This window comes from Protopterus annectens, chromosome 6.part0 (assembly GCF_019279795.1).
Source record: "Protopterus annectens isolate FY-2018-M chromosome 6.part0, PAN1.0, whole genome shotgun sequence".
In the NCBI taxonomy this organism is placed as follows: domain Eukaryota; kingdom Metazoa; phylum Chordata; order Ceratodontiformes; family Protopteridae; genus Protopterus; species Protopterus annectens.
The window spans coordinates 1,794,159,268-1,794,172,171 of NC_056737.1; positions in this window are offsets into that span (position 1 = coordinate 1,794,159,268).

Genomic DNA, 12,904 nt, shown 5'->3' on the forward strand with positions numbered 1-12,904 from the left:
TGCGACACAATGCACCACCTAGCCACAGGAGGTATATATCAAGCTAATGCATCAGGAAGTATGTAATCCATTGCAATAATTGTAAAGTCCATTTACAGTATTACCAGTATACCACACTAGTCGTTGATGGCAAACCCCTGACTAACATATGTGCACATTCATTAATATAGGTGGCATATTGCTGTACTAGACTATACATGTTGCTAGATACATACTTATATCCTGCAACACACATATGACCGAGGCCATGGTACAGGCATACCCACACACACATCAGCCATACATACCAGACACAAAGGTATGGCAACCCAGATGACCTTTGCCTGTGTACCATACAGTACTGTGCGTCAGTAGTTACAAAACCTTATGCCTGAGGTATGTAATCTGTGAGGCCTACAGGGAACACACAAAACAGTGGTTCCAAGAAATGTGGACATACACCATACTGTTTTCTTTAGGCATACAGCTTCCAGTAGTACTATAGTTCATACAAGAGTTGGATTCACCAGCAGTAACACTCAATAAGCATATATGTACTGCTTTAGCCTACAATGGGACACCCCAGTTGACACCAAGGGACTAAGTAAGAGCGTACGGCATACTGCTTTTTCTGCCTAGCAATTGCATACACATATTTTGCTGGGATCACAGCTAGGACACATAATACCATGACAGAAACAGTTTCCCACTAAGCTATCACACATATACATAACTCTGACACATTCACCAACACATTCACCATTACACTCAGTCAACCTCACATAGCAATTATTGCAACAAGTACATGTGGGTGTGTATCGCTTCATAGGTAGGTAATAGGCTATTGGCCCTAGGGCCTATAGAAGTCTAGCCATACGCTACCCTGGCCTTTGACACACAGGTAATTATGTTTCACATGGCCCTGCCAAGCAGAGCCACAGAGGTGATTCCCAGGGTTTATTTTCTATCTCCCATACAATCATCAGGATTATTTATGATGACTGCTAATTAGGAGCTTTGTTTGCTATTGATAGGTGGTTTGTTTCAGAGTATGGGATGTCTCTGAGATAGAAATCTATCACTCCAGCATGTACTGTTTATTGAAGTCACAAGGTTTAGGTCCCTAGAGCATGTAGCTCGTAGGGATTGTGATCTGTTTACGTGGAGCATGTCCAACAGCTCTGGGTTTGACATAGCTTAGTATGTTAGGCAGAGGTCACCTTTGGGTAGGCGGTATGTGACACAGTCTAGCTGTGGGTTTATGAGACGGTCTGCATAGGTCATCTGTTTGAGGCTGGTATTACTCTTTGTGAGGTATGACTGTGTCATTTCCAGTTGCTGTAGATGTCTTGTGAGGTACATACCACATGGGGCATTGTACTCTATAATGGGCTTTATGTGTGATGAGTAGAGGGGAACACTGACGTATATTTCCCTGGCTGACATACCTTTTGTGATGACGTGTGCCACTTAGACAGATGACATGACTAGTGCGGCACTGTGATTATCAAAGGGGAGACTACTGTCCACCTGTGCCCCATGGTCTCTTATCACACCTTCAGTGTTAAGTAGACTACCACTTATGTGGTAGTTAATGGGTACAGAGTTTTTTGCAAGAAGGTTTGCCAATGCAGTGTCAACATTGAGCTTGAGTCCATGGCTTTGTCACCAGGCATCTGTTGCAGTAAATATGACCCTGTCTCTCTCTCTCTCTCTCTCTCTCTCTATATATATATATATATATATATATATATATATATATATATATATATATATATATATATATATATATATATATATATATATATATATATATATATACACACACACACACACACACACACACACACACACACACACACACATACATATAAACATCCATTGGTGTACATATAGATATACATATAGGCACATATACAGTCCACATTTCATGGTGGGGATATAAATTATGTGAAGGTTGTGAGGTATACAGTTATGTCATAATATTGCACAGTGTTGTGTGAAATGCATTGAAGGTGTTTTCAGCCCATGTAGCTTTAGCAGGCCTCACTGGCTGCAACACTGCAAACCTGATGAATCATACCCACAGCGTTTAACCACCACATGTCATATACCAGCACTGTATGCTATATTGTTTGCCACACACTACAGGGAGGGTGGCCTAATGGTTAAAGTGTTTGCCTTACAAACACAAGGTGCAGGGTTTGAGTCTCACAGGGGATAATTGGATAAGCTTAAAATGGCTCGCAAGGGCAGTTAGCTTAGTAAGAATCTATGAATCTATGAATCTATGAACCTACATAGAAATATGCACATAACAACCTTCAACAACATATATATGTCCACCCTTCACAAACAGTTGCAGTATGTCCCTTGCTCTATGCACATGTACAGATGCTAATATATCTGACACAGACAGATCTCTCCGTATGTGTGTGCCATACACACACAAGGTCCACACTGTTGTAAGTTTGTGTACCTCATGGATGACCTGTTGGGCCTTGCTGCAACATGAACAGGTGTCACATGTGAGCACACAGTAATATTAGAGGGTGTATATATAGCTGCAACAGCTAGATTATCATACTAGCCTGGTACAGCTGTTGCCAATGCTAAGCTACACATTAATATGACAATCATGCATTTGTTATTCTGTCGCATCCATGTTTATATAACCGTATGCGCTACTCCCCTAAAACAGACATTGTACACACTACTGTACAGAACACAGATAACATGGATCAGATGTTTGACATTTAATGCTGAACTACATATATCACAGTCATATCCCACTGCACACAGCTACACACTGATTTCTCCATGCCAGTAGTTATGCAGGGCATCTGTGAATAGATACATACTGCTGCCACATATGGATGATTCAAACTATGTAGAGTACTCTTCATAAACATTTACTACATGCCGGTAAATACATAGCTGTTACATACTTTTCCCTTGTATGTGTTCGTATTTGTCGGTTCCGTGTGTTTTGTAATAAATTTTCTTTTTTATATCTTATTTTTTTTCGAGATATATATATTTTTTCATTATAAATTTTTTTTCAATATATTATTTATTTTTCAATATAATTTTTTATTTTTTTTAATATATTTTTTCAATATATATTTTTTTCAATATATTATTTATTTTTCAATATCATTTTTTATTTTTTTTCAATATATTTTCTTTTTCAATATATATATATATATATATATATATATTTATTTTTTTTTAATATATTTATTTTTCAATATATTCTTTTAGTTTTTCTTTTTTTTTCAATATATTACTTTTTCTTTCGATATTTTTTTTTATCCTTTTTCTTTTTTTCTGCTGCTGTTGTCTCTCTCTCTCCGTACTTGCAATGAAATGATTGCATGTTTGGACAGCAAGTACAGCCTGCTTTTATAGGTACCTGCCATGTGCATGTGATGGCCTCTGCAACAATTGTTGGCCACCATTTGGCAATTGCATGCAGCCTGCTGTGTGGTACTTGCAGTACTCACTGTCATAGTAACCCAATGCTATAAATTGCTAAGTCAGGTAGGTGTAGCCCTTTCAGCTTTCCAAAGTGGGGACCATGCTTGTTTGCTGTGGACACCGTTGTGTAAGTCAGAAGGTTGGCATACTTCTTATAACTGATGCTAGGAGTGTAGCCAGTGATTTGAATGTTGTACTCAGATCTGAATGTTGCCACTTCCAGTACACAGTTGACAGTGTAGAATTGTACTCACCCCTACAAATGCTAACACAAGATGCATGTGAGTATGTAGTTTATTTTCTACTTATACAATTAGCTGCCATACATACGTAGTTATTGAGATGTTTTCATTTGGCACATGAACTGTTTGGGAACTGCTATACTGTGGATATTAATGTACTTACTTCTGCACAGTTTGTGCTTTTTCTTTTGTTGACATTATCACAGGATGCTCATGAAAACTGGACAATTCCAGTACTGAGTATGCCTACCTACATCCTTGCTGGACCTTGAACACACAGGTATTTTGTACATTTGGGTGGGGATTGTCCTGCTATGATACTGTGTGTGGGTTGTAAAGTGCTGCTGTAACATTATTTACTGCTGGAATGTCTGGTTCTGTTATCACAGTCATTTAATGCAATTCCACAACAACTGCTGGTAAAGTTCCACAGAACAGGTTTTGTGTTATTGCATTCCTATCTTTCCTTTGTATTCACTCATTCTGATGCATGATATATATATTTCAGCAGCAACCTGCTGTATATCTACTGTGGCTTAGTGGTACTTCATGCAGTTTAGTGTGTCCAAGGTCCTATAGCAAGGGGGCTTTGGAACTTTCCCCTTTGGTCTTGGAAAGTATGCAGTTTGCTTTTGAAAATGTCTTCACAGTGGTTTCCTGGACTGGGGGGATGTGGATGTCCAGTGTGATCACTTTATGATCTGATATTACCAGTGAGGTGTTTATCTCTGCCATGGAACACTGGTACCCCATGTTGGGGATGATCAGGTCCAGTATGTTGTCATCTCTAGTGGGTGTGGTGACTGGCTGTTCCAGGGTGTTTGTCTTTCAACTCTAGGAAACACTGGGCAAAGGACGTTGTACGCAAGTAATTCTCCCACTCAATGTTTGGGTAGTTGTATTCTCCTCATATGATGGTGTTTGACAGGACCTTCATATTTTCCACTGTTCTCAGGAATACTGAATGAGGTTCCTGAGACAAGGTAGGTGATCTGTAGCAGGCTACACTCTGATAAGTAGCTTTGCCCAATGTTAGTTGCACTTGCATGGTCTCCAAGGCCTCATGCTGTGCCACTAACCTGATGGTGTGGGTATCCATAAGGTAAATGGATACACCCCTTCCTTTTGTATTTCACTCGTGGTTTTGGGTCCGAAGATCAGAGGATTTATGAGTGTTTTACGTGGAGCATGTCCAACAGCTCTGTGTTTGACATAGCTTTGTATGTTAGGCAGAGATCACCTCTGAGTAGGCGATATGCGAGAGAGTACAGCTGGAGCATGTTGAGATGGTCTGTGTATGGCATGTATTTCAGGCCACTAATGCTCTTTGTGAGGTATTGCTGCAGACTTTCCAGTTGTTGTACATGTCTTGTGAGGCACATAGCAGAAGGGGCGTTGTACTCCATTATTGATCTAGTGAGTGATGAGTAGAGGGGAACAATGTCCTCTTCTATTCTGCATGAGACACCTTTTGTGATGAGGTGTGCCACATAAAATGATTTCCTGACTACTGTGGGGATGTGATTATCACAGGTGTGTCCACTGTCTACCTGTGACCCAAGGTCTTTTACCACACTTTCAGTGTTAAGTATACTACCGCCTATGTTATAGTTCATGGCTACAGAGTTTTTACCAAAGGGGATGACAATGCACATTTTGGCATTGAGCTTGAGTCCATGGCTTTGACACCAGCCATCTGTCTCATTGAGGCCCTTTTGTAGGGTGTCCACATCTTTAGTATTTACAATTATGGCTCCTAGCTTGCAGTCATCTGGAAACTTCATTAGCCACAGACCTTCAATGTTAAAGTTTACTTCAGGGAAGTAGATGCAAAACAGGACAGGACCCAGGACTAGGCCCTGTGGTACTGCACTCATCACTGGTCCAAAGTCATACTTGGAGTCTGCTACTTTCACGGTGTGTGTTCTGTCAGTAAGCCAGTTGGCAACCCATCTTGTGACATAGCAATTTATACCTAGTTTAGTGGGTTTATCTATAATTCCAGATTGTGGGATGGTGTTGAAAGCCATGGCAGGATCTACATAGGCTGTGCAAAACACCTTACCCTTGTCTACGGTTCTGTTTACTGCTTCAATGTCATCTATCAGGTGTAGGAGACATGATCTGCATTTTACAGACCCAACATGGTTGTGGTCCAGAGATTGGGGATTACCAATGTCTTTTTTTATAAGTTGTATGATGATATATTCCATGGCCTTGCAGAGCAGGCTCATCAGGCTACTGGGGTGCTAGTTCCTGGGGTCCGTGGTGTCTCCATCCTTGTGTAGTGGGATAACCGTCACTGTGCACCATTCAGCAGGCACAGAGCCTGAGGTGAGGCTATGACTGAACATGGTACGTCGGTGTGGTGCCTGTTCGTTCTGTAGTTTGTGTAGAACACAGCCTGGAAAGTTATCTGGTCCCATGGATGTTGTGATACTGGCTTTGGAGAGTGCTTTTTACCTGTGCAGCCGTGATGACAGCAACTTTGCAGTCTTCTATTATAGAGATGTGCTCTTTCATGTGTTAGAGGGGGGTAAGGTTAACACTGATCCTATCTGCCAGGATGTTGGCAGTATCAGTTGGGTCTGTATATTTAGTGCCATTGAGCTGTATCTCAGAGCAGATCAGAGTGCTGCCATGACATGGACCTGTCTGTTGGTCAGGGATCTCCTGAGTAGACAGTATGCAACGGAGTAGAGTTCAATTCAGTCTTGTTGCATAGGGCAACTGTTTGAGGCCAGTAATCCTCCTGTTGATGTACTTCATTGGTCTTTCCAGCTGCTGAAGGTGCCTAGTCATATTCATCGCAGGTGTGTTGTGGTACTCTCTGATGGGTCTGATGGCTGATGGGTAGAGAGAACCTCCTTTGACCTACATGCAAAGACCTTGGCAGTTTGTGGGAACACATAGCATGATTTTCTGACCACTTTGTGAATGTGTTTCTGGAAGTACAGATGACTATCCACATTTGTCAATAGATCCCTTATTATCATCTTCATATTTAGGGCGTTGGCACCTATGTGGTATTTGTATGACTGTAGCTCAAGGACATACTTTTGACACCACCCCTTTTTAAGGATGTCTCTGTTGTCCCAAACATCAATTATGACAACTTTTTGGCAGTCATCCACAAACGTTGCTAAACATAGCCCTCATGTGTTTGACTGTATTTCTGAAAAGTATACACCACACAGGAGGGGTTCCAGGACTGAGCCATGGGGGACAGCTGTTGTTACCAGCTTGTACAGGAGACCATGACTCTTACCTTGTGTGATCTATCTGTGCCCCAGTTGGCAATCCATCAGTTGACTGACGTATTTATGCACAGGTTGTTGATTTTGTGGATACAACATTTGTCTGGGATGTTGGCAAAGGGCTTTTCAAGGTCTATGTGGGACATGTGTAGCTCATTTCATTGATGTATTTCCTGGGTGACTGCCTTGCAAGCAGTCTAACAAGTTTGGGAACCATGATCTGCCCATGACCAAACCAAAATTGGTAGGGTTGGGTGTTTGTAGGATCCCAATAGCTCTGTTTATGAGTTCCATCATGATGGACTCCATGGCCTTGTAGATCAAGCTTAGTAGGCTTTTAAGACAATAGTTCCCATGTTCTGTTGTGCACCAACACTTGTGGAGTGTGTCAAATGTTGCTGTAACACATTCAACAGTTTCATATCCTGTACAGAGGGTGAGTCTCAACAGACTGTTCAGGTGCAGGGTCTGTTTATTCTGGAGTTCACTTATGACTCAGCTAGGGAAATAAGAAGTTATGTACTCACCATAACGTTCCATCTGAGTAGGTAAACTTCATTTGTCAGCAATAGTTGGGAATCGGATCCAACCTCGGTTCCGAGCTGGCAGTTTTCAACAGCTTTAGATCCAAGCTCCAAGCTCCTCCCCTTACCCATAATCCCCTGCCAACCCTGACTGACCCCAGATCAAGTTTGCCCAACAGCAGAAACTGCTAGCAATGATTAATCCCAAGATAAGTGGGTAAAACCCATGGACCTGAGTATGAGAACATTCACAAGTGAGGGGGCAGGAGGGAGGGACGGTTGCTGACAAATGAAGTTTACCTACTCAGATGGAACGTTATGGTGAGTACATAACTTCTTAATCTGAAGTAGTTAACTTCATTTGTGCAGCAACCTTTGGGACAGAGTCCCCAGGTACCTGAATCTTGGGCGGCCTTCATGGAAGGATGTTCCAGAGCACTGCAGAGCCAAAGGATGCTCTCCCTCTGGAGATAATGTCCAATTTGTAGTGATTGATAAAAGTATGAGATGAAGCCCAAGTGGCTGCTGAGCAAATATCATCCAAAGAAACTCTAGCTCTAAAAGCCGCAGAGGTAGACATAGATCGAGTAGAGTGGACATGGATTCCCTGAGGTGCGGGCCTGCCCGAACTTTCATATGCTAAAAGGATACACTGTGAAATACATCTAGAGAGTGTGACTTTAGACACAGATTTACCCAAGTTAAATTTGGCAAAGGAGACGAACAACTGGTCAGATTTCCTATGACCAGATGTCCTGTGGATGTAGAAGCAAAGTTGTCTATGCACATCCAATGAGTGTAATTTGTATTCCCCTTTGTTATGGTAGTTAGGAAAAAAGACCGGCAAGTTGATGGACTGGTTAATATTTGACTCAGAGGCAACCTTGGGAAGAAAGGAGGGATTGGTCCTGAGGTAAACTCTTTCCTTGTGAAAGGTCAAGTATGGGGGTTTTACACAGAGGGCCTGTAGTTCAGAGACCCTTCAAGCCGAGGTGATAGCGACAAGAAAGGCCGTTTTCCATGATAAGAATTTAAGCTCTATGGAAGCTGCAGGCTCAATTGGGGGAGCTGTCAAGGCCTGAAGCACCAGCGATAAATCCCATGGAGGGACTACATCCTTCACTGGGGGGTCTGAGCAGAAAGGTGCCCTTCAAAAAGGTCTTACACAATTTCATGGTGATCAAAGGGCCCAATTAATTTCCAACGTGATAATGAGAGATTAGCTGCTAGCTGGACCTTGACTGTGGAGGAACTAGCTCCCTGATGAAACAGTCCTGACAGGAAGTCTAATACAGCGGGCAGAGGAGCTGTAAAAGGATCCAAATTTTTGCGTTCCGCCCAAATGGAGAAACGTTTCCATTTGCTGCTATAGATCTTTCTAGTAGAAGGCATGTGCGCAGCTAATAGAATGGTTTTAACTGGGGAAGAGATACCGGGAGTCCTAGCTATGAGTGGAACTGGAGCAGCCAAGCTGTGAGCTTGAGGTTGTCCAGGTTCGGGACTGGGAGATCTAGGGGGTGGGATATTAGATCCGGACAGGGATCCAGAACACAAGGAGGATTCACCAGATGAGACCAAAGGTAAGGGAACCAGGTTTGACGTGGCCAAAATGAGGTAATGAGGATTATCCTGCTCCCCAACCGACTGGCTTTCTGAAGAAACTTCAGCATTAGAGGAAGAGGAGGGTAAGCATAAAGAAGACCAGGAGGCCAAGCATGCACCAGAGCATCTCTCGGGGTTTCCCCAGAGGGGGAAATGAGAGCAAAGTAGTCGTAACATTTTGTGTTCAAGGGAGAGGCAAAGAGATCACAACAGGGTTGACCCCATTTGGCAAAGATCCGATTCGCTATCTCAGGATTCAGAGACCACTCGTATGGTGACAGGATGGTGCAACTTAGTTTGTCCGCTAGGATGTTGGACCATCCCGGAATGTGCGTTGCTATGAGAAAGCGGTTGGTGGAGATCGCACATTCCCACACCCTCATGGCCTCTCGACAGAGTGGGTAAGACCTGGTTCCCCCCTGTTTGTTGATGTACCAGACAACCGACATGTTGTCCATCTGAATCACAATCGTTCCTACAGGAAGAAGGTCCTGTAGTGCTTGCAACGCTAACAGCACTGCCCTCATCTCTAGGACGTTGATATGCAGTGAGGTCTCCATGATGTCCCACGTGCCTTGGACTATCCTGCCCGAACAATGTCCCCCCACCCGAGGCGGGAGGCATCCGTGGTCACCGTGGCTAGTGGAGGGGTCATAGAAAAGGGGCGTCCTTGCTGACGGTCTGGAGATTGGAGCCAACATAGGAGGGCCCTCTTGCAGGCCCTGCTGAGGGGAACGGGATGGCTCAGAGGGTAGTGAAGAAAGGACCACTGGACCTGGAGGGTCCATTGTAAGACCCTCATGTTCAAACGTGCCATTGGCAATAGGTTGATTGCTGAGGCCATCAAGCCAAGAGCCCTCAGGACTATTCCGTCGGGGGAGCTGGAGATTGTAGAATAGCCTGCACATGTAGCCTCAGGGATAGTAGCCGGTCTGTGGTCAAGAAAGCTAGGAGCTTGTTTGTGTCCAATCTGGCCCCTATGAAATCTATAGTCTGAGTCGGAGTAAGAGACGACATCTCTATGTTGATAGTGATCCCCAGCCGGGGAGCTAGACGAAGAAAATAGTTTCTGGCTGCACAGAGTAGATGCCTTGTCGGGGCGGTCAGGAGCCAGTCGTTCAGGTACGGGAAGACCTGAATTCCCTGGAGCCTCAGGTGGGCCGCTATCACTGCTAACACTTTGGTGAACACCCTGGGGGCTGTGGTGAGACCAAAGGGGAGGACCCTGAATTGGGAATGACTGGCTCCCAGCCAGAAGCGGAGGAACTTCCTGGATTGCCTGTCCATCAGAATGTGGTAGTACGCATCCTTGAGGTCTATAGAGCACATCCAATCGTTCTCCCGCAAAAGGGGTAGAATGGATTGAAGAGTGACCATGCAGAACTTCTCTTTGGTTACTGACAGGTTCAGGGAAGAGAGGTCGAGGATCGGTCTTAAGTCCCATGTCTTTTTTGGCACCGAGAAGAACCTGGAGTAAAACCCGGACCCACACTGGTCTGGGGGTCATGTTGGATGGCTCTTTTTTCCAGCAAATGTTGGATTTCCATTGCTGCGGCCTCCCTCTGCTCGGGTGGGACATCGGGGAGGTATCTGTGGCTGCTTGGGTAATGAGAAAAGGGAATTTGGTATCCTCTGGATATGATGCGAAGCACCCAACGGTCTGTCGTCATGGACTCCCAAGCTGCTGGGTGCTTCGAGAAATGCCCCCCGACTGCCTCCAGAGTGGAGCAGTCGGGCAACCCCTCAGGGGTGTTGCGTGGGTTGGTCCAAGAAGGGTTCTCTGGATCCAAAGTTCCGCGGGCCCCCTCTGCCTCTAGGGCAGCGTCCACCCTGCCCTCCTCTGCCACGGAAGGGCTGGGAGTCCGGAGCGGGACGGGACTGTTGCGACTTCTGGAACCACATCTTCTTCTGTCCCTTTTGGTTCTTAGTAATAGACCTCTGGGGAGCAGAGAAGCATACTCCGACGGCAGACAACGTCTTCCCATCCTTTTCGCTCTGGACCAAGGTATCTCACACGGTTTTGCAGAAGAGGGCAGAACCATCAAAAGGGGCATTAGTGAACAACGCCTTAAAGGGTTCCGCGAAATCACAGTGTCGGAGCCAGGCCTGATGTCTCATAATGAGGCCCGCTCTACCGGCTCTAGCGGCTCCTTCCATGGCATGAGACAGAAGCCACATAGAGGTGTTAGATATGGATCGGAGAGTGGCCGTCCGGGTGGAGTGCAATCGTTTGTCCTCCGCTGACATGGACTCGGGGGCGACGCAGCGTACTCTTTGATAAGGTCCCACTGCAGTCAGAGCACGTGTGCCATGTAGTTCAGCGACCTCACAGAGAAGGTCGCTGAACTAAACACCCACTTCCCTAGGCGGTCCATCGACTGAGACTCCTTGCTCGGGGGATGAACCGAGGGACTCTCCTGAGCAAGTTCCCTCTTGGTGGCCGCCGCCACCAAGATGGCAACTACAGGGGGACCCTTACTCCAGTGGGACTTGTCAGAGGGTGGGCTAAGGATCTTGTCCATGCGCTTTGGGACTGGCTCCACAGTGTCTGGCTCCTTCCACGCCCTGGTAGTGATCAAGTCTACCAGGGGGTTGGCCTGAGGGGACACCCAAGAGGTAGACGGGCCTGCTTCAAATGCCTCCAGGAACACGGATTCATCCAAGGTAGGCTTTAGGGCAGACCACCCCCCCTTTATTCTGAGCATCTCCATGATGTCATCAAATGAGACATCTTCGGGGGGTGATCTTTGGGAGCCTTCCCCTTCCTCCAAATCCATGTCCTCAGTCAAGGACTCAGGGGAGTCCAGATGCCTCCTCTTCCACCTTCGCTTGTGAGGGACATCCTCGGGGGGCTGTCCGAGGAGGTCTCACCAGCAACGTCTTGTTCCACTGGAACTACCTGGGACGTTAAAGCAGGCTGTCCCTGGGGCCGGGTGATGGAAGATGGGCCCAACTGAGAAGGAGTGCAGGGTGGAGCCGTGGCAAGGATCAGGGGCCTGGAATCTCTTGTCAGGACCCTCTCCACCATGTCAAATGCCGAGGGAGAGCTGCTCTCTCTGGGATCTGAAAGCAGACTCTCCCTCGGATCTGACGGACGGATCAGGGCCGGCACCGAAGTGATCAGATCCGACGGACCAGCATGCTCCGACCTGGATGGAGCTGAAGGCATACCGATATCGGCGGATCCAAACCTAAGACCTCAGCTCCGAGAGCTCGGATCTGAAGAAAATGGACCCGACAGACTCGAGGGAAGTGTCAGCGCTGAAGTACCCGAGACTATCGGTGCCGACACACCCCCGGCTCCAAGGCTGCCTGGCTCCAAAGACTCAGAACCCAGGAAATGGGACAGAGAAGGAGCTATCGGGGCAAAGAAGGGGGTTGAGCTCCCCCCCAGAGGGGGGGAGGCAGGAGCACTCCCATCTGCAGTTGGGCCTGGAGGAATCTTCCCATCATCCGGTCCAAATCTGCATCTGTGAGACTTCTCGTAGATCTTGACGAGGCCACCGAGGTGGGGCAGGAGTGTCGCCTCGATGACCTCGAAGGAGATTGGGTCTCCTCCTCTTCAGGACCCAGTGAAAAGCACAGGGACCGGATCCAAGAAGGAGGAGAACCAGAAGACCTGGAGGGAGAATACCGCTTAGCCAGGGGGGCCGAAGCAGAGGCCTTGGCCCGCCTCTTGTGGTGCTTCTCCCTCCTCCTTTCTTTCCTAGCCTCCCTCTCCTCTGAGCCTAAGGTGGGAGGTTGAGTCCCGGCTGGGCGGAGGGAAGCAGGAGTGGCAGCTGCCACTGCTGGAGCCATGGAAGGACCGGAGATAGAAGCC